The 22528-nt window shown below is 40.1% G+C and overlaps 1 pseudogene; it reads left to right on the plus strand.

The window, feature by feature from the left end:
- Nucleotides 1-223: 223 nt before the first annotated feature.
- On the plus strand, nt 224-21997 carry LOC132504403 (nitric oxide synthase-interacting protein-like; annotated as a pseudogene).
- Nucleotides 21998-22528: the final 531 nt, after the last annotated feature.

Consider the following 22528-nt stretch of genomic DNA (forward strand, 5'->3'; position numbering starts at 1 on the left):
ATGATGTTCCAAAATCTTGAGTGTCTGCAATGTGATTTGCCTGTGAAAGCCTTCCAAAGGCATCCCTATGTGACACTTCAAGGATTACATATCCAGGAGGAAGGACAGCTCACATTGCCCGCTGGACCTATTACAGACTTTTCTTTCTCTTTCTTGTCTGAACCCAATTGAAAACTGGTAGCTTTTCAGCTTACTTTGTGCATGGTTGTAGTAGCATACCGCAATGAGACATATGTTTCCTCCAGAATACAAAGAGGCCCATCGATTGCTACGGATACTTCTTAGTGGTAGGAAGCACCAGATGCAGCAACTTGCCCTTCACTTTGAAAAGGATATCCCGACAGCCTCAGATCAAAGAAACTTCATTGAGGTATGTGGTAGACAAAATAACGTCTTCCCCAAGATGTCCACGTCCTAATGCTCCAAACCTGTGAATATGTTCACATGTCAAAAAGGACTGCAAGGGGCTTCCCTGGTGGCGCAGTGGTTGAGAGTCCGCCTGCCGATGCAGGGGACACGGGTTCGTGCCCCGGTCAGGAAAGATCCCACATACCGCGGAGCGGCTGGGCCCGTGAGCCATGGCCGCTGAGCCTGCGCGTCCGGGGCCTGTGCTCCGCAACAGGAGAGGCTACAACAGTGAGAGGCCCGCGTACCGCAAAAAAAAAAAGAAGGATTGCAAGTGTGATTAAAGTAAGGACCTTGAAATAATTACACAGTATTATCCTCATGGATCCAATATAACCACAAGGGTTCTTATAAGAGGGAGACAGAGGGTTCATGTCAGAGATGATGTGACAATGAAAGCAAAGATCAGAGAGAGATGGAGGCACAAAGCTTTAAAGATGCTGTACTGTGGGTGTTGACACTGAAGAAAGGGGACAGTAACTACACACAATCTTCTGAAGCTGGAAAAGGCAAAGAAACAGATGCTCCACCAGAGCATTCAAAAGGAACACAGTCCTCACAGCACCTGTAATCAAGGTGCACTGACTTCCAGCACAGTGAGATGATAAACCTGTTTTGGTTTTAGCCCCCTAAGTTTGTGGCAATGTATTACAATGGCAATGAGAAACTAATATTAGGTGACAATGAATTTGTGGTGGTGGGGGGGTTATTTTCCACCTCCTAAATGTCTAAATCAAATAACTAGAGATTTTGTTTCTTCCTGCTCATCAGATCCACGTATCAGGATATAATCAAAGTAAAGGAAGAGTGTGATGCCTGGTGGACTAGAACTGAGGAAGTCCTGGTCGCCTAGATTATGACAGGATTTGAGAGTTGATAGAGCCCTGAGTTAAAACAGCAAAGGTGTATTGCTGACCCTTCCAGCTGAAAGAAGACTACTCCTAATGGTCTTTACTAATGGGTATGCGTGAAACAGCATTTGCCAGATAAAGAGCTGCATACCAGATGACATGGGATGTATCCACTTGCCTAGCAATGAAACCACATCTGGACCAACAGGTGCAATTGGGCTCATCATCCAATCAAATTTACAATAGTCTCCTGTCACTCTTCAAGATCCATCTGTTTTCATCACAGGCCAGAAAGGTTAATTGAACAGTTGTATTATAACAAGGACCTACTGTATAGCACAGGGAACTGTACTCAACATTTTATAATAACCTATAAGGGAAAAGAATCTGAAAAAGAATATATATATGTATAACTGAATCACTGTGCTGTACACCTCAAACTAACGCAACATGGTAAATCAGCTATACTTTAATTTAAAAACAAAAAGTTGTATTAGGGATCACCACTCCTGCATCTCTTAAGCCCTTGTTGATGACAATATTCTGCAATTCCCTTAGGAATGTGGTATTGTTACTATTATTAAACTATTTTGGTAGGGAGAGGGAATTTTAATGGCCTCCACTTGCCCTTTGCTACCTGTATTAGTTTTCCACTGCTGCATAACAAATGACCACAAATTTATTGGCTTAAAACACCACTCATTTACTAGCTTGCAGTTCAGTAGGTCAGAAGTCTGGCACAAGATGGGTGGCTTCTCTGCTCAGGCTGAAATCAATGTGTTGACATGCATTCTCGTGTTAAGTTCAAGATCCTCTTCCAAGCTCGCTCCTATTACTGGCAGGAATTCAGAGACTCTCCACCAAAGACCTCTTTAAAAATACCTCTCCTCACAACTGTTTTTATCGCAGCCTTGGTGAAGGAATTGTCCTCTGGACCATCTCGGGGAACATGGCTGGGGGGTGGATAAGCAGATCTTACTGGAGAAATGTACTCCAGCATTCAGCTCTCCCTAAGCTTCTGGATTTCATCCTCTACAATATACCAGGAAGTTTTGGCATTTCTACTTGATTTCATTTTCAGTTTGGCATTTCAACTTCATAGGAGATTTGGGGGTACAGCTTTCAAACAACCAAGCTGACTTTTAAAGAGACTCCCAGTGGCTCAAAGTAACATACTGAATCCAGAATTACCATTTAGTAAGCCATCCAAACCCAACAGTTTATTCTTTCCATGCTCCCCCAATATACTTAGGATCCATTCCTAATTTTCCCCCAGGTTACTTTCAGTATAAAGCAGCAAAGCCTTGCAATTCTTCTTTACATTGCACATCTTCATAGGTCATACTGTGTGCCTTATCCTCTCAGGCACTGTCTGGACTTGCATTTGGTTATAGGTCTAGAAGCAATGGAAGGTTTATGTATTGGGATTGAGAAGGAACAGGAGTCCCCGGCAAGGAACATATCTTCGAGGCCCATTTCAGGTTCTTCAGCCAAGGGGATGCTAACCTCCTCTGCCAGGAAGAGAAAACAGAAAGCCTGCTTCTGCTGGTAAAAGAGGCTCAGTAAAACTTAGGGGTCCAATATCCCCAGATTTATTGGAATCTGCACATATGAATCCAGGTTCCAGGATACCATTCCTTCCAAACAAATGCCTTAACTTTAACATAAGAGACTCTGTGACACTGGTAATTCAACTGTGCTGTAATTCAGCCTGACACAGGTTTAGACCTTGGATTTAACACTCAGAAATCTCAGCCATGAGGCTACAGGAGATAAGGGTTCTCTTCAGGGTGGTCTTAGAGCTTCCTGGCTTCTTCCCAGACATTGAAACGCAAATTTAAAAGCCCTGAGCTCATAATTTTCTTCCCCTAAGTTCTCTAGCACACTTAAAAGCAACCAGCTAACCCCATTATAGTCCTTACTTTCACTAAAGTTATTCCATGCCAGATTCGTGGTCACTCAAAGGCTTGCTTCTACAGGCACCTGATTATCACATGCTGTCGGATGAACAAGGTGAATTAGCAGAGGAACAACAACACGTGTAAGCTACCCCAGCTCGCGCACCACTGACCTTCAGAGCAGACATGGCTGCTGCTTCACTTCTGCCTCCCCAAACTCATGTCAATTTCTCCCGTTCCTAACCTGGAACTATATGAAGAAGAAAATTCGTGGAAATTCAGTTCCCCCTTAGCCAAGATGACAAAACCACTACTTAAAGCCCCTTCCTATGCCAGCCAGTGAGCTACATCTTGAAGATGAAAAGCTGAATGCCCCATTAGCTCTGAGGAGATGATTCTGTGTAAAATGTGGTTGACAGACATAAAAAAAAAAAATAGAAGATACATTCTAATACGATGTAGTCTGTGGGAGCATAAAGAAAAAACACTAGCACTTTCTCCCTCACCCAATCTAACACAAAATGAATCAACGAGAGTATTCACTGATTCACTGAACCCAAAGAACTCTAGGCTACTTTCCAGGTTTTGGAATGTTGTCTTCTGAAGATTCTCCTTTTGCAATATTTTTTCCACCTGTTTTTCTTGGGTTCCCATTGCTGCCCCCTTGTAATTAACTTCTATTATCAATACTTTATTTATGGACAGTTATGTGTCCACCTGACCACTTTGCTGTCCTCAGTCTCCCACTGTGATCCATCTGACATATCTCAGCAGATTGTTTTATTTTCATCTTGTCATTTTTCTGCTCAAAATCCATTAATAACCTACTCTCCAATCCCCATTCCCCATCTCCAGGAAAATGTCCCCACTCCATGTAGGACCCTTTCCAACTTTTGTTTCATAACTAAGCTGTATTAAAAAAATCATCGCTTTGATAGGTGGTAAAGAGGCAGCTCTAGCTAAGAGTAGCAAGGGCTATACAAAGACAGAATTTTGGCTCTGCAGGAAGAGTCTGACTAGCTCCGTAAGTCAAACAGTGCATATGTCAGATTTTGCAGCTGTTGATCATACTGCAAGTGATCAAGTACACTGTATAAGTTGAAGCAGGTCAGAGTTTGTGTCCATAGAATTTCACTCATACAAAGAGTGAAGGAAGCAAAACAGCTCTAAAAAGGCAAAGTCCAAAGTTCAGGAGGTCAGATTGTCAAAGATAATTGCACTGAAGTGCAGACACTGAGCTAAAGCCTAGTTTTTCTCCTCTACACTTGCCACAGCCTGATGGGGGGGGAGCCAGCCCTGCTCACACAATTACCACAGCTGGAACGGAGTTAAGGATCTGAGGGCAAGGGGCACAACCAGGATGACCATGGGTCTCAGTTTGCATGGAGCATTCACATCCAGTAGTAGCCCTGCCACTCTCAAAAGTGGCTACATTTGGAAAATAAATTATATGTTCATTTTACACTTAGATAATACCTCAGCTCCCACAAGACTGAACTCGTTTTGTTTAATCTTACTTTCAAATTTTGACTTACATGAACTTGAATTTCTCTTCCTAATTTTCTTTTTCTTTCTGGTGATTAACATCTTGAATGTTCCAATTTACATTACAGCTCCTCATTACGTTCTGTAATGTTGCTACCCTGGGTTTTATTTTGTTGCCAGTTGCAAGACCTTATGGAAGTTACTTAACCTATCTGTGTATCAGTTCCCTAATCGTTTAAGTGGACATAATAGTTATCTACAACATGGATTTGTTATGAAAATTAAGAGAGGTTAATACATGTAAAGTGTTCAGATTAGCGCCCTGAACCTAACATACTCTAAATAAATGTTTAACTTCATCAGTAGCAATAACACCGACGATCTCTCTCTTTACCTGAACTCACATAGCATCCTCATGTGGCACTTCAATTGTTCGTTAAATCTTTATTTGTGGCTTTTTTTTTTTTTTTTTTTTGCTGTACGCGGGCCTCTCACTGTTGTGGCCTCTCCCGTTGCGGAGCACAGGCTCTGGACACGCAGGCTCAGCGGCCATGGCTCATGGGCCTAGCTGCTCCGCGGCATGTGGGATCTTCCCGGACCGGGGCACGAACCCGTGTCCCCTGCATCGGCAGGCGGACTCTCAACCACTGCGCCACCAGGGAAGCCCTATTTTGTTTTTTAATTTAATTCTAGTCCTTAATAACAGGGACTATGTCTTATTTTTGTATTCTCTAAGAACCCACCACAACGCCTTGTAAGAGTAACAGCTCAGTAAATAAAGATGATTTACTTTAAGATAATTTTTCAAAAATAATTTGCCTTTTTTTTTTTTTTTTTTTTTTTATTTTTGGCTGCATTGGGTCTTCGTTGCTGCGCGCAGGCTTCCTCTAGTTTCGGTGAGCAGAGGCTACTCTTCGCTGCAGTACCCACAGGCTTCTCATTGCGGTGGCTTCTCTTGTTGTGGGGCATGGGCTCTAGAGCACAGGCTCAGCAGCTGTGGCGCACGGGCTTAGCTGCTCCGCAGCATGTGGGATCTTCCCGAACCAGGGCTCGAACCCGTGTCCCCTGCATTGGCAGGCGGATTCCTAGCCACTGTGCCACCAGGGAAGCCCCTAATTTGCCATTTTTAAGTAGAGCCCACAAGTAAAACAAGAACGTTATTTCCTGTGTGGGACCGCATCTCAGGGCCTCCATCTTGAGAATAAATTCCTTACAGATTGGGACAACGGGTGTAGATGTGAAAGAGATTTTTGAGCCTTGAACTAACTCCTAGGAAACCAGATGAAAGCAGGTGTTTTGTTTTTTAAATGAAATATTTAAATAAAAGTTGTTTGTTGATTTTTGTCTGTTTCTCTTAAATTTGGTTTATCTCTTTAGATAATTAAATATTTTACCTGGTAGTTTCCAGGTAATAAAATTTAGCCATAACTTCATTCAGTGCCCAGAAATTGGTACTGTCTTAGCACTGTGCTAGGATAGTCATAGGATTAAAAACACAAAAGATAATTTCCCTTTCTTGAGAGACTTACAATCTGAAGAAAATAATTTAAAAATACAGTTTATATATCTAAATTTTAGCAATAAAGCTGTAAAAATATGGACATAAAAATAGGAGTCAAAGTATACACAGTCGTAGTTCTAAGGATATTACAGATAAATGAAAAGCTACTATTTTATTTTCTGCGCTATCCAATTTACTTCTAATTGCATACCTATTGCATAATTATTTTTTATCTTTCGAATCAAAGTACAAACTTATCAAAGACAAAAAAATAGATATTCTCCCTTTCATTTCCAAAGAACAGCAAACCTTAGTCAATCAGCATTAGAAGTTAGTTTAAAAATCACTACACTGAGAATAAAGTCAAGATTCTTCATAGCGTTTTTAAATGTTACTGCTAAAATCAACACTTAGAACGACTTTCCCTGTGCTTGGAAGAAAGGGGAGAACAGGTGCTGTTTCCTTAGTTCAGGAGCATCTGATTGTTTTTATACTTCTTGAGTTAATAAGAAGTGAACTTATAATCATTTGATTCAACATTACAAGTTTGATGTAAACTCAATTTGATTTCCTGTAACACGTGTATGACAAGTTAACATATTCCCTACGATAAACAGGAAAACACGCATCACAGTCTCAAAGTTAAAGGTTATATAACCATGTCTCACTGTAGTTAAAATAGACTCTACAGAACTTCCACGAGAAGGAGGCTATTTAAATCCACATATGTCACTTTTCTTGCCCATAAAACACGGCTAAAACTGTGGTAAAGAGGTAGATACTTAAGACACAAACCCCTAGAAAGTTAAATTCTAGGCCAGCAATGGAAAGAGCCAATCAATAACCAACCCGATTTACTTCCTCCAGAAATAGTGGTAGGTTAGGAGGGAGTTAAAGGGTGTTTACAGAGCAGCTACATCATTAGATCCCTTCATCAGTGGGGAATTATCTCTCTCAACACCAACAGAACACTAGATGTTTAATTTCTGAAGAAGATAAACAGAGGGGCTCTCACAGGGCATGTTAGACCCAGTCAAGAGACTGTAATAAAATGGGATAGGAGACAGAGAGGAAAGATTAAGAAATTCTTCACACCTAAATTTCAAAAACTGCATTTAGAATGGGAGTCAAGGTTGATTTTGAAGAAAATGTTATCTATTTCAGAATGTTTCCTCCTAGGATTTTAAAACCAGTGCATAAAATTAGCCACCCAACATCACTGTTAAAAGGTAGAAGTTAGAGGGTATTTTTTACAAAAGCTACAAGTTCAGATATTTGTAACCTCAACAGTAGCCAAGGACTCAATTGCACATCTCTCCCACTTTCTCCAACACATCTTCCAGGCGCAACAAACACCCACCCACACCAGGGTGCCAAAGATGAAAAAGCTGAGAGATGGAGAAGAAAAGATACTACAATGAAGGAAAAAATCATTTTAAAAAGTATGTGATATTAACAAAAACAGAAACTATCCTAACTAAAATTTAATGATTTAATGAGGCTAGGGTTTTTAAATATATATTTCAAATAATTTAATCACACCATGTATTCTATGAACAAATGGAACAGAATTAGAAATCAATAATAAAAGGAAATTAGAGAAATTCACAAACATATGCATATGAAGCAATATACTCCTAAAGGGACCAAGGACAACATCGCAAAGGAAATCAGAAAATACTTGGAGACAAATAAAAACAAAACTCAACAAACCCAAACATAATGGGATGCAGCTAAAGAAGTGTGGAGGAAAACTGACAGCTATAAATGCCTATACTTACTTTATTTTTAATTTTTATTAGTTTCAGGTGTAAAACAGAGCGATTCGATATTTTTAGACATTATGAAATGATCACCTCAATAAGCCCAGTTACCATCCCATGGCCATACAAAGCTGTTATAATATTACTATGTTCCCTATGTATACATAACATTCCTGTGACTTACCTACTGTAATAGCTGGAAGTTTATACCTCTTAATCTGCTTCACCTATTTTGTCCATCCCTCTATCCCACCTTCCCCACCTCTACAAACTATCAGTTTGTCCTCTGTATCTATGAGCCTGTTTTGTTTCTTCACTTGTTTTGTTTTTGAGATTCCACATACAAGTGAAATCATATAGTATTTGTTTTTCTGTGAATTATTTCACTTAACATACTACCCTCCAGATCCATCCATGTTGCTGTAAGTGGCAAGATTTTACTATTTTTATGGCTGGGTAATATTCCACTGTATATGCATGCCACATCATTTTCATCCATTTATCAACCAACAGACATGTACCCAGGCTTCAAACTATACTACAAGGCTACAGTAATCAAAGCAGTATGACACTGGCACAAAAACAGAAACATAGATCAATAGAACATAATAGAGAATCCAGAAATAAACCCACACACATATGGTCAATTAATCTACAACAAAGGAGGAAAGAATATTCAATGGGGAAATTCAGTAAATGGTTTTGGGAAAAATGGACAGCTATATGCAGAAGAATGAAACTGTACCACTTTCTTAAACCACATATAAAATTAAACTCAAAATAGATTTAAGACATGAATGTAAGACCTGAAACAACAAAAATCTTGGAAAACAACATAGGCAGTAACCTCTTTGACATCAGCCTTAGCAATATAGTTTTGGATCTGTCACTTCGGGCAAAGCAAAGAAAGCAAAAATATATAAAAGGGACTACATCAAGCTAAAAAGCTTTTGCACAACAAAGGAAATTACCAACAAAATGAAAAGGTAGCCTACTGAATGGGTTAAAATATTTGCAAATGGTATATCTGACAAGGGATTGATATCCAAAATATATAAAGAATTCATACAACTCAATATAAAAAAGCAAATAACCCAACTTAAAAATGGACAGAGGACCTGAAATAGACACTTTTCCAAAAAAGACATACAGATAGCCAACAGGTACATGTAAAGGTGCTCAATATCACAAATCATCAGGGGAATGAAAATCAAAACCAGAAGGAGCTATCGCCTCACACCTGTCAGAATGATTATTGTCAAAGAGACGAGAAGCAACAAGGTTTGGTGAAAATATGGAGAAAAGGAAACTCTCGCGCACTGTTGGTGGGAATGTAAATTGCTGCAGCCACTATGGAAAAAAAGCATTGAGGTTCCTCAAAAAACTAAAAACAGAACTACCATACAATCCAGCAATCCCAATTCTGAATATTTATCTGAGGAAAATGAAAACACTAATTTGAAAAGATACATGCACATCTATGTTCATTACAGCACTATTTACAATAGCCAAGATGTGGAGGGTATCATTTTCTTAATAGCTCATCCTCTGGTGCTTCTCTTCAAAGAACCTAAGTATTAGTTTGGAAGAGTGTTTTTATACAATTCTTCAAATTATCTTTGTTTAGCCTTGAACTTACTGAATCTTTTCCACCAAAACTCAAGAACCTGAGGAATAAAGGGAGGGGGTGGCAATCACACAGGGAAAATAAGTTCCAGGAGCCCATCTGAATGGGAGAGTTTGCTCTTTACTCAAGGGTCATTTGGTGGCATGGAGAAGAAAGGAAGCTGCTGTGAGACCTTTTAGTGGTTCAGATGCTGCCCTACTCCGCTATGTCAATGTCTTAAAGTGCTGCCCTGGACAGAGTAAGGGAGAAATACTCTTCACTTTAATTTTGGTTCTTTGAAACAATCCCCTTTCATGGAGCCAGTAGGATTCTACATCCCGTATACCTGTCTTGACATATTATACAACTCAAGAACAACAGTAAAATATGGTCTCAGTAAGGAATCTGCTCAAGATGTATAAGAAGGCAGTGTTTCTTATTTTGTACGTTTGGGTGAAATTGAGTCACTGAAGAAACTGTGAAGAGCACAGAGCTTTAATATACAGGGAAACTTAGATCTATCCTAAAAATTGGGGATTATTTTATTTGCAGATTTATGATTGATTATTTGGAAAAAGATGGAAGAATCTTTTCCCCAGATTCTACCTCATCTTTGCAAATACTAAGGTACATGGCGAGTTCCTTGAGTAGTAACTCTGCATTACTCTTAATATCCAAACAGCTGGAAGGAAATTTAAAGGTCAACTATTCTGGTCACTCATATAACATATAATAACTACACAGCACTCCTGACACACAGCCATAACTGTTGAAAATTATTCACAAACAGGAAACTTACTACCTCAAAAAGCCATTCAGTCCATGTTTGGGCACTCCAATAGTTAGAACAGACTTTCCGGACTTTCTCAGCATAATATCCATTTAATACCAAAGGCAGTACTTCTAAGGAACACATAGCTAAATGTGACTACCTTTAAAAATAATAATAAATCTAGCAAAAATATCCTTGCATCTGTAAGGATAGGTTAGGTTATACTGCAGTAATACACACACCCCCAAATCTTAGGAGTTCAATACAACAAAGGTTTATTTTGTTCACACATTTTGCAAGTAGGAGGTACCACTCATCTTTGTCACTTGGGGACGCAGGCTGACATTGTCTCCATCTCTGCCATCATCACATGCTGCCACAATCAATGCAGAAGAGGGAGTTGCACAGTGGCTGCTGAAGCATTTATTTGCCCACAAATAACATAATGGCTATTGCTCACGTTAAAGTGAGTCATATGACTGTGCTTAACTTCAAAGAGGAAAGTGCAGAGAGCTCAAAATGTTTGGGGAGCAGAACTGATCATTACTTTTCTGGGTAAAAAGCGAAATATTACAGATAACGTTAAATGACAGAGGACTAATTAGGTAAAACTACTCAAAATACACACGTCACGGGCTTCCCTGGTGGTGCGGTGTTTGAGAGTTTGCCTGCCGATGCAAGGGACACGGGTTCGTGCCCCGGTTCGGGAAGATCCCACATGCCGCGGAGTGACTAGGCTCGTGAGCCGTGGCCGTTGAGCCTGCGCGTCTGGAGCCTGTGCTCCGCAACGGGAGAGGCCACAACAGTGAGAGGCCTGCGTACTGCAAAAAAAAAAAAAAAAAAATACACACGTCACAAAGATTTGCTATCCTTTATGTATGGAAAACTTTTAGAACTCAATTAAAAAAAAAGAGAGAGAGAGAGCGTTAATTCCAATATATGATTGAATAAAGGGCCTGGAAAGAAAGGACTGAAAAGCAGAGAGAGAATATTTTAACAGATACTGCCAAATACGCAACCTCACTGGTAATGGAAGACTGATATAGTACTTGTAAAAATAAAAGCTAATACTTATTGAATAACTGCACTGTGTCAGGCACTGTACTTACAATTTATACACATTATCTGAATATTTCCCCAACCTTGCTACAAGGTGAGTACCATTTATTAATCCACTTTAGAGATGAGGCTTAGATCTATTCAATAAACTTCCTGGGGTCATGCAGCTTGCAATTATGGAGCTGCACTTCAAATCCAGGTGTGTCTGACTCCATGATAGGTACTAACCTCTAATCCATATTTAAATATGAGTGAAAATTATAATATGAATGAAAATTACAATTTTCACCCATTTTTTAAAGTTACAATGCCAGCATTGAAAAAAGAATGAAATCTGATGGATAGTGTAGGTACAAATTCTTAAAATCTTTCCATAGAATATTTAAATTGTAAAAAAATATTCCCTGTGCACACTCTGAGTCATCAATTCTACTTGTAGTAATCAAATAGATCACTTAAAATATAAGGAAATAATCATAGTTGGGAGCAAAGACACACTGTTTGAGGGCCAATTCCGAAAGCAGGAGCAACAGAGTTCCTGTCCTTATGGCACTTTCAATCCTGCAGTAATAATGAAAATATCAAAGTCACTCTCCTCATTCAGAAAAGCTCAGGCACGGAAAGTACCCACTAAACCACATCTGTGTTATCCATTGGGTCCAAACTAGATTCCCTGTACAAAAAATCTAATAAACTCATTTGGTTTTCTTGTGTGATTTGCTCCCACTTTTTTGTCAATTCTACTATGTAAATGTTTCACCACTGCCCAGATTCCTCCAACATTTACTGAGCACACTGTGTAAAGTACTGGGGAAAACTAGATAAACAGATAAATCACAGCTCCTCTTTTCAAAGTGTTTAGCCTAATGGAGATTTTCCACGCAATATGGAAAAATGCTCTGATATTACATATTACCTGGGGTACAAAGAGACAGGGAAGGCCTCTACCCCATCCTCAAGCAGTCAAGGAAGACTTCCTGGAGGAAGAGGTTAATGATTTATTAGAGGTAATTTAATTGAGGTAAGGATAGGTTTGAGTTAGCCAGGTGAGAAAGGTTAACAGTCATCCAGGCCAGGGAAGCAGAATAAACAAAGCCATAGAGGCATGAAATGGCATCGCAGGGGTTCATTGAGCCAAACTTTTGTGGTCTTATCTGTGGGTGTGACTTTGAAACTCCCGGTGCTAAACTTCAGAGGAGAAATAAAATAGGAAAACTTGCACCTTGTTATCTCTAGCCTGTTAGTAAGACTGTCATTCAATAAAAGGTTAAAAAATTGTCTCATGACTATGTTTTTTCTTGTCGCTGCTCGCCTTAAATTCAATACAACACCACGCATATTGATTTGGGATTTGAACGTGCTATATATTTAAAGAAAAGGGCAGGCCGAAAATGTGAGGTGATAAATCAAAAGCTACCAGAACCTCTGCACTTAACGGGCAAAAACAGGAGGTCCCTTTTAAAGGCGAATGTTGTTTACTGATATGACGAATGGGCTTTCAACTCCATTCCTCTGAGCATTCTTTTTATTATGACTATTAAACGATGGTTGCAAATGAGCCGCATTACTTCCCACTGAGACTCATTCCAGGGGTGTGGAGGTGAAAGGCTGCCCAGCCTGGGAGAACTTTGCTGGCTTTTCTCTAATGTGCAGTGTCCGCTGAAAGCACTGTTGACTCAACAAGAGCCTATCCTTTGTAAGAAAGAGAGCATTGACCTTAAGAAACCAGAAGAAACATGAATTTTAAAAAGGTACCCAAGACAATTACAAACTGGGATCATGAAGAAACTGTACACCTGGGATTAATATGACATCGTGAAAACCATTCTCCAATTTCACAGGCATCTTTGTGGAATCATAAAGCCGTTTATATAAAAATTATAGGAGAATACAACCAGATATTTATAGTTACTTAAAATTTTAATTTTGAGACAATTGCATATTCCTACGCAGTTTGAAAAAGTGAAAGCAGCTCTTACGCCCCTTCCCCCTTTGCCCATTTCTGTTCCCCTCTAACCTTAAAAGAACTTAATTATAGGAATGAGATCACTAAACAATTGAAACTAACTTGGACTTATGCTCTCCTGAAGGCACACCATGCCTTGTCTAACCTATTGATTCTTTTCCTAGATAAAAAGAAGGAAGAATGAGGAATTAAGGGGCTAAAAACTGACTTGCTCTCCACCCCGCAACAGCCCCCTCAGTAGTCCTGCGGGCAGATCACGCAGGCAAGATAACAAGTGAAGGAAGTCAGCCAGTCTGCACTAAATGGAGAATGATGCAGAAGCCAACCTTCCGCCTCGATGATTCACTGAGATTCTTCCCCCTCATGTTTCCCTTTAGAAACTGTCATGGCTGAGCAGAATTTTTGGAGTTGGTCTCTGGACACGAGTCCACCATCTCCCCAGATTGCCGGATTTTCTTATCAAAGCACCTTTCCTTTCTACTGACACTTGCCTCTCAAATGATTGGCTTATGAGCCGCGAGTGGCCGAACCTGGGTTTGGTTACAAAAGTAGTACAGAGAGATACCATGGCCCCTTTACCCTGATGCTCCCAATGATGACATCTTCCGAATCTCTAGTACAATGTCACGACCAGGATACTGACGTTAATGCAGTCAAGATACAGAACATTTCCATCACAAGAAAGCTTCCTCATCTCGCCCTTTTATAGCCACACCCACTTCCCTCACATTCCCCTCTACACTCTACTCCCCCTTCCTCCACTGTCTTTAATCTCTGGCAACCACTGATCTGCCCTCCGTTTCAGTAATTTCGTCGTTTCAAGAAAGTTACATAAATGGAATCATACCTGGTACAATTCTTTGGGATTGATTTTTGGCCCAAGCATGATTCTCTGGAGATCCATCCAAGTTGCTGTGTGTATCAATAGGGTGTTGCTTTTTACTGTTGAGAAGTATTTCATGGTATGGATGTACCACAGTTTGTTTAATTGTTCATCAATTGAAAGACAGTTAGGTTGTTTCCAGTTTCTGGCTATTACCAAAAAAGCTATGAAAACTTTTATCAGTTTTTTGTGTAAACATAAGTTTTCTATTTCTCTTGAATAAATATCCAGGAGTGCAATTGCTGGATCATACAGTAGTTGGATGTTTAGTTTTTTAAGAAACCATCAAATTGTCCTCCAGAGTGGCTATACTGTTACATTCCTCCCAGTAATGTATGAATGACGCAGTTTCTCTACATCCCTGTTAGCATCATTAATTTTTATTACAATAACTCTAATAGTAAGTAGTTATGTCTTATTATGGCTTTAAGTTGCATTTACCTGATGGATAATAATGTTAAATATATTTTCTTGTGCTTTTCTGTCATGTGTACATCCTCTTTGGAGAAATGTCTCTCCAAGTCTATCGCCCATTTTCTAATTGAATTATTTGTTTGTTTTTACTATTGAGGTTTAAGAGTCCTTTATATATTTTAGATACTCATCTGGGATAGTGGTTAGCAAATATTTTTAGCTTCTTTTCAGCCTTTTAACAGCACGTTTCATAGAGCAAAAGCTGTTAATTTGATCAAGTCCAATACACCAATTTTTCTTCTTATGGGTAGCTCCACTGGTGTCACGTCTAAGGACTCCTTGCTTCACCCTAGATCCTAAGGATTTTCTCCTATATTTTTGAAAAGAACTCTTACAGTTTTACATTTTATATGATACATTTATGATACACTTTGGTTTCAATTTTTATAAGGTACGATGTTGAAGCTTTATGATTGTTTTCTTGCTTATGGATGTCCAATTGCTCTAGTACCATTTGTTGGAAAGGCTATCCTTCCCCTATTGAATGGCTTTTGCAAATTTGTCAAAGCTGGGCTTATTTGTCTCCGTCTATTTTTGAACTCTTCTGTTTCACTGATTTACTTGTCTATCCCTTCTCCAAGTAGCTTTGATCACTAAGCTATTATTAACTGAGTAGACATTCTTTCCCCTTTATTCTTCTTTCTTAAAACTGTTTTAGCCATTCTAGTTCCTTACCTTTCCATTTATATTTCATGGTTTTTTCCTACATACCCCCCCAAAATCTTGTTAGGATTTTAAAAGAAAGTGCATTAAACCTGTATATCAATTTGGGAAGAACTGGAACCTTTACTATGTTGAGTTTTCCAATCTCCATTTATTTAGCTCTTTGCTTTCTTTCATCACCCTGAGGCCCTCCTGGTTTCTGATGCTGAGGCAGATAATACTGAATCTTAATTTCAGGACTTACACCACAATAATGTCCAGGGTTTTTAGTTGTATTTCATATGAGAATAGGGAAAAAAAAAAAAAACATCTACTCCATGTTCCTGGAAGTGGTCTTTATAACTTAACCATACAATTGCTAAAGAAGTTTTAACCTCTTCACTAGTATGCCACAGAGCACCGTGATATATAGCCCAACTGCTTTCTCCCTCTAAGCAAATGATATTGTTGTCCATATTTACCAAATATTTAACTCGTTTATAGTATATTTCACTCCTTTGCACCAGTGCTAAGTAACCACCGACTTACCCCTCTAATATTTTTCCATTTTTCCCCCAAACCACTGGAAATTTTATTACAAAGAACTAGAGTGGCTTGCCTTGTTTTGCAGTCTGCCCACTGCAGAACTACAAATATCTGGGGGACAAGAAGCTGATTAAAGATCAATCTTAAGTGAAGTAAAACAACTTTGGAATCTCAAAGGGAAAAGAACATTTAATTTACCAACCAACCAACGAGAAAATCTACTTACATCTTTACAGAATCCCTCAGTTTCTCAAAAAGCGAGGTCGTATTAATAACAGCACACTGGATTAAAGACTAATAGTTAATCAGCATAAAGCAAATATATAATGGTAACATTTTGGCTTAAGAAAGCTATTAATTGATGCCAAAATTATTTTTAGGTGCTATTTAAGAGTCAATTTAAGCTGAATCTGCTAGAAGATATGGATTTTTCCTATTTCTCTATTTATTTACTTAGTAAAATTGGTGTTAATAAGGAAATTTTAACATGCAAAGTAACATATTCTCCTTCTAGTGTATGATGATGATATAAAACCCCAAAGAATAAAATGTTCAAGGCTAAACTACATTAACAAGAGCATTATTAATCCTGGAAATTACAAAACCTGGATCTACAAATAATAAGTAGTCAAATTTAATACTTCTAATTTCATAAATGTTAAGCTGTTCCTCGAGAAAAATATGGGAGCAAAAAAAGGAAGGGAGGGAAAGAGAGCAAGAACAAAGGGGAAATATTGGGGGTAGGAATTATCTAGTCTACAGGCAGATTTAAATGCAACTGTTTCTGAGTGCCAGGAACCAAGCACTATCCTGGCAGGAAGCATGTGCTCAACATATGTTTTCTGACTACCGGCAAGTTGAAGAAAAAAAGTAGTTTTGGTTCCTCTTCTCTGAATTATCTTTCTTCTGAGGTCTGATGAATTTCAGGGAAAATAACATTGTCACTTCTAAGGTATTTTGAGATTTCCTCCAATTCTTGATTTTAACATTATATTTTCTTCTCTCTTTTTTTAAGAATCCCAAAGCTTTCCTTACCTGGTTCAACATGAGAATACCTATAAGTCCATTATCTTCTGTCAAAGTAGGAAGCCTTAACTGAGTAGACAGTAGCTCCCTGAATAGTGGGTTTAGGGGGCTACTGGGTAACTGCATGTCACGTTTACTATAACCATGAGATGAATATGACAGGTATAAGCCATCGTAATTTACAACGCGGACAGAAGCAGAGAGAGGTTAAAATGCCAAAAGGAGTACAAACAACTGAATATAGACCAAACTCTAGCCTCTTGACTCCCCACCTAGAGTTGTCTCCATCTAGATTCTTATTTCTTTAACCAAGAGAGGAGATAGGGGACTCCTGGAAAGGTCATAAGGATTCTGAGAGGCATCCTGGAATCCACACATAGAAGTACTAATCACAGTCTGAAGACCTAATAAACATCTCGCACATGTATGTCCAGGAATTCTCATACACACACCCCACACACACACACACGTGCATTTTCAATTACCTAAATATAAGTTCATTTTAAGATGTTACTGAATTCCTATTACTTATGTATATTCCAAGGTGTTGGGGAGGAAGAAAATTTCCTTTACCCTTCTAGATTCTTCTGGCTGGTCTAAGAATCAAATTGACATGAGACAGCTTAACAGGAAAAAAATCAAACAAAAGTTTAACAACATGTATACATGAGAAAGACCCAGGAAAACCAAGTAACTGGCCAATCTGGCTGAAGCCCTCACCTTAAATACCATCCTCAGCTGAAGACAAAAGAGGATGCTGAGGATGAGTCAGTTATGGGAGGAAAAGCCCAGTAAACAAGGGTAAGGTTGTTACATAAATTTAAGTCGGCGTCTTCCCCACTGATAAGAGTTTCTAGAGATTTGGTCATTCTCCTCTTCCAGGTACCAAGAGGGAGACACCCTTACAAGTGGAGATTTCCCTTACAAATGTAAACGTTTCTTACAAAAGGGTAACTCCTACTTGGTGTTCAGTTTTTCCCATGTCCGCTGTATCTTAGAAAACAAGCAGTTTCAAATAATATGCCAAAGAGACACATTGTAGGGTCGTAAATTCTGCTCCCCGACAAAGGCAATACGAACTAAAAGGCACTGGAAATCTTAAATGAATACATTTTTTAGTGTCAAAGAGGGTCTCTAAACTTAAAAAGCAAGGGAACCCATGTTCCAATAATTTTCTGTAAACCAATAATTTTCTGTAAATAAAGGTGCTCACAAATTAGCACCTGGAGAAGCGGGAGCAGAATGTTGAGATCTGGTAGGGGAAACCTAGTCAACATTCTGCTGCCAGTGATATCCTATGTACTATCTCCAGTGAAAAGAAAGGATAGACAGGGAAAGGATTCTACAGCTCTTCTCTATGCTAGTTCCAAAAAAGGCCATAAGGCAAGGAGTTCTCCTGGTTTGTACTCAGTTTACCAACGTCCGGAATATGTTGGTGGATTAAGTGTCTTTTCCTTTACAAATCTGTTTTACAGAAAGAATACTAGGCTGCAAACTATACCCAGCAGGAACAGAAAATCAGCCATAAGACCGGCAATAATAACAATAATGCTACATTTAAGCAAGGTACCCCCATAAAACCACAGAAACAGAGGGACAATTCTAAATGACCCATTAATATTTTCGCCCTACCACACAGCACATTTCTCCTGTGCTTAAAACATGTTTGAACATTAACAACAACAGCTGCATCTTAAATTTAGTGGCATCGTTTAATTTTAGGTGTGCGCATTAGTAGAGGATTCAAGCTACCCTGTCTCAAGCGAATTACTGGAAAAAAAAAAGGAGAAAGGGGACTGCTGCCTGGGCTTTGTGTTCACAGCAATTAGTTTTAACTGTCTGGAATCTGACTTTAAATAATTTTATAGCTTGGGCGAGATCTCTGCCATTTACCATGTGTGCCCTTCCTATTTTTATGGAAACCAGGACCTCATTCTGAGGCTCCTGCCTGTCAGAGCTGCAGGTGAAGGCCAGCTGGGGCCAGCGGCACTTTGTGTGAATATTAGCATCTGAAGAGGGTTTCTGGAGGCCTTGTGTCTTTGGGGACGTAATGCTCTAGTCAGATGCAATAGCCTTGCCTCTAAGTTGCCTTGCCAGCAAATACAAATCCTTAAGGAAATGAGCAGTCTGGGCCTGGTGGCTTGTCTTCAGAAAAGGGTCTGGGTGAGGTTTTAGGGTAAGGGGGAATGAGAGGGAAAACGGGAGCAAGGCTCCTGCCGGTCAGAGGCTGTGTGCTCTGGCAGAGTGACTGAAGTTCATTAACAATTATCTCCAGCTCCCCACAGCTGTGTGTACAAGATTTCATATATGACACATGCTGCCTTTGATTAATGGGTGTAACAGTATCTCTGTGATGGGAAATGTTGGCTTGTGGAAAATCATAGCAAATCACAGTCTGCCAAAAAGATACTTGTGAAAATCTTTCCTGTGTCAAATATAAATGCAGACTACACACAGAGAAACCAAAGACTAATTAATTCCTGCACTAAAGGAAAGAGAGTTAATCCAGTTTCCAGTATCCTGAAACCTGTAATCCCTACGAAGGCAAATCTTCCAGGAAGAACACCAAAAATGACACACATGAAAAATCTTCAGCTCCAGGGGAAGCTTTTTATAGGAAGAAAAAGGTTAGCAGGCTTGTATTTCCACCCACTCACTAAAACAAAGAGGTGTTTCTTGACCTTTATTCCTACCACCTACCTGAAAATCACACCCAATCTATTTAAGACTCTACCTAATTGAAGTCTTAGGATCACAAATAAATCATTAGCACATTCCAATTAATTGAAAATAAGAAGTCTGCATTTGGTAGATTCAAACAGAGTTATAAAACCAAAACTTCTATTTCTGTAAGGAACTTTAGTGGTCATAAAAACAATTTCTCCTTATCTTGCAGGATAAAACTGAGGGCTAACATGTGGAAGCAATTGGAAAATGCCCAGATTCGCTGGGGACTGAATGCCAGGTGATACTTGAATAGAAAAGGGAAGAAGGTGACAGAGTATGTTTTGAGTACTATACAAGTTTAGCATTTTTGCCTTCTTAATTAATAGCTTTAAAAATCAAAAATATAGGGCTTCCCTGGTGGCGCAGTTGTTGAGAGTCCGCCTGCCGATGCAGGGGACACGGGTTCATGCCCCGGTCCGGGAGGATCCCACATGCCGCAGAGCGGCTGGGCCCGTAAGCCATGGCCACTGAGCCTGCGCGTCCGGAGCCTGTGCTCCGCAACGGGAGAGGCCACAACAGTGAGAGGCCCGCGTACCGCAAAAAAAAAAAAAAAAATCAAAAATATATAGCATACAGAGTTTAAACAAGTATAAGCTGAAGAACCTTGACTAGTCCACTCACCTTTGGAAGCTCTCACTCTGACTCTCCCTGATGACACCCTTCTCTCATTTTGTGTTATGGAGGAAAGGGCAAGGAACGCTTCTGAATTTTATTTTCATCATTCCTCTGTTTTTATGTGGAGTTTCATCACTTACATGTTCTCCAATTAACAGGCGTGATTTCATACTATAGGTATTAACAATTTCTTTTTTCACTGTTTTTGAGATTTATCATGTTAATGCTAGTTCACACTGCTACATTAGTTTTCACTGCTGTAAAATATTCAAGTGTATAACAATGCCATACTTTATCCATCTTCCTACTCTGTGAATAAATGAAATCTAGCTATTTGGGCCGAGAGCTAGGATGACCTGAGACAACATAACATTAGTTGTTTGCTCAAGAAGAGCCTCGTGCAGAAAGATAAGACTACAACCTGAGAAATAGCTTCGCTAGTATCGTCAGGAAATTCTTGCAGTTCACTTTATCCAGGCAAATAATTTGCATATTTGGAAAAACACCTCTTTTAAAAGTACAAGAGTGTGGTCATCTGGACACAGGGTGAGCTTATCAGAACAAAGGCATTTAAAAAACTACTCTATTAACCCCAAAGGCAAGAAAATAGGGGAGGATGATCCAAGCAAAGATGGGACAAATAGAAAACTAGCAGGATGGTAGATTTAAATCCAACCCTGTCGATAATAATATTACATGTAAATTGTCTAAACGTAAAAAACAGAGACGGTCAAACAAGGTAAAAATCAAGAACTAATCATCATCCACAAAATACCAACTTTTAATATAAAGAATAAATAAGTTAACAGTAAAGGGATGGAAAAAGCTATAGCATGAAAACACCAGTCAAAAGAAAGCTGGCTAAATTAACTTAAGACGCAATTCTCTGGTTCCTTTCTGGTTTAAGGGCACATCTGAAGAAGCCAGGAAGAAAAAAGGAGTCGTTTGTAAGGAAGACGCAGCTCTGCAACAGCAGCACTGCAGAGCCCGCACACTCACCATGACAAGGAGGACACAGAGGCCTCAGGCTACGGAACCCAGAACGTTCGACTGGGCCGGGATGCCGTCCAGGACTTCGACTGCTGCGGCCTCACTATGCAGCCCTGCCCCAACCTCACCATCACACCAGACGGCTTCCTGGATGAGTGAAGCAATCCTGGAGTACATTTTGCACCAAAAGGAGAACGCCCAGCAGATGAAGGCCGGCCAGAAGCTGCTGGGCCACCTGCGGCACCAGAAGCACAAAGAGCGTCAGTGGCCGGGGTGAAAGACCAGGTGCGGCGCTTCCTGGAGGGGGTGGCCATTGTTAGCCGACCCCTCGACCCCTTCACGCCCAGGGCTGCCTCGGGGAATCGCTCAAATGATGCCTGACCCCGGGGGCCAAGTGCAGCCCTGCAAGCAAGGACAAGGGCAAAGTTCTACCCAGCTTCTGGATCCAGTCACCGACCCCGGAAGCCAAGGCCACCACGCTGGAGAAGCTGTCGTGTACAGTGACCTGACCCACATCGTAGCAGCTGCTATGCACAACGGCGCTGACGGCCCTGTGCTTCACGCCACTGGGAGGCTGTGTGGACCACGTGGGGTTCGCCACGCAACATGACCAGGACAACCCGACAACGCCACGCCTGCGCAGTCCTGCAGCCCTCCAGGTGCCGCGATCACATTTGAGTGCAGTGGAGAAGCTGATTCAGAAGGACGTGACGGACGCAATGACCGGAAGGAAGCTCACTAACCAGATATGGTGGCCGCAGAGGGACACTACCGGCTTTGCAAGATGAGAAATCAAATCGCCGCCGATGATGTAGGCCTGAGTGTGCTGGAGACCAAATAAATGGGTCGAGACGACAGGGAGAAAACCTCTGCAACTAGATTGCCCGAGTACAAACCCTGGTTCACTGCTAACTAGCTTGAGTAAATTACCTTAACCCTGGGGGGGAGGGGGGGCGGGGGCGGGGCGCCAGGTGGGATTGGTTCCAGGACCCCTATAACCAAAATCCACCTGAAGATGCTTGAGTCCCTTATTTAGAGTGGCGAAATATTTGCATATAACCTACACACATCCTCCCATACACTTTAAATCATCTCTAAATTACTTATGTAATACAATGTAAATGTTATGTAAATAGTTGTAAATGCAATGTAAATACTATGTAAATAGTTGTCTGTGCTCTGTGAATTCAAGTATTGCTTTCTGGAATTTTCTGGATTTTGGGGGAGAAGGGAATGTTTTCTATCTGGGGCTGGGTGAATCTGTGGATGCAGAACCTGCTGACTGTAGTCTGTTTCTCAAAGGACCGATGTGAAGATTA

This window comes from Lagenorhynchus albirostris, chromosome 14 (assembly GCF_949774975.1).
Source record: "Lagenorhynchus albirostris chromosome 14, mLagAlb1.1, whole genome shotgun sequence".
Classification (NCBI taxonomy): domain Eukaryota; kingdom Metazoa; phylum Chordata; class Mammalia; order Artiodactyla; family Delphinidae; genus Lagenorhynchus; species Lagenorhynchus albirostris.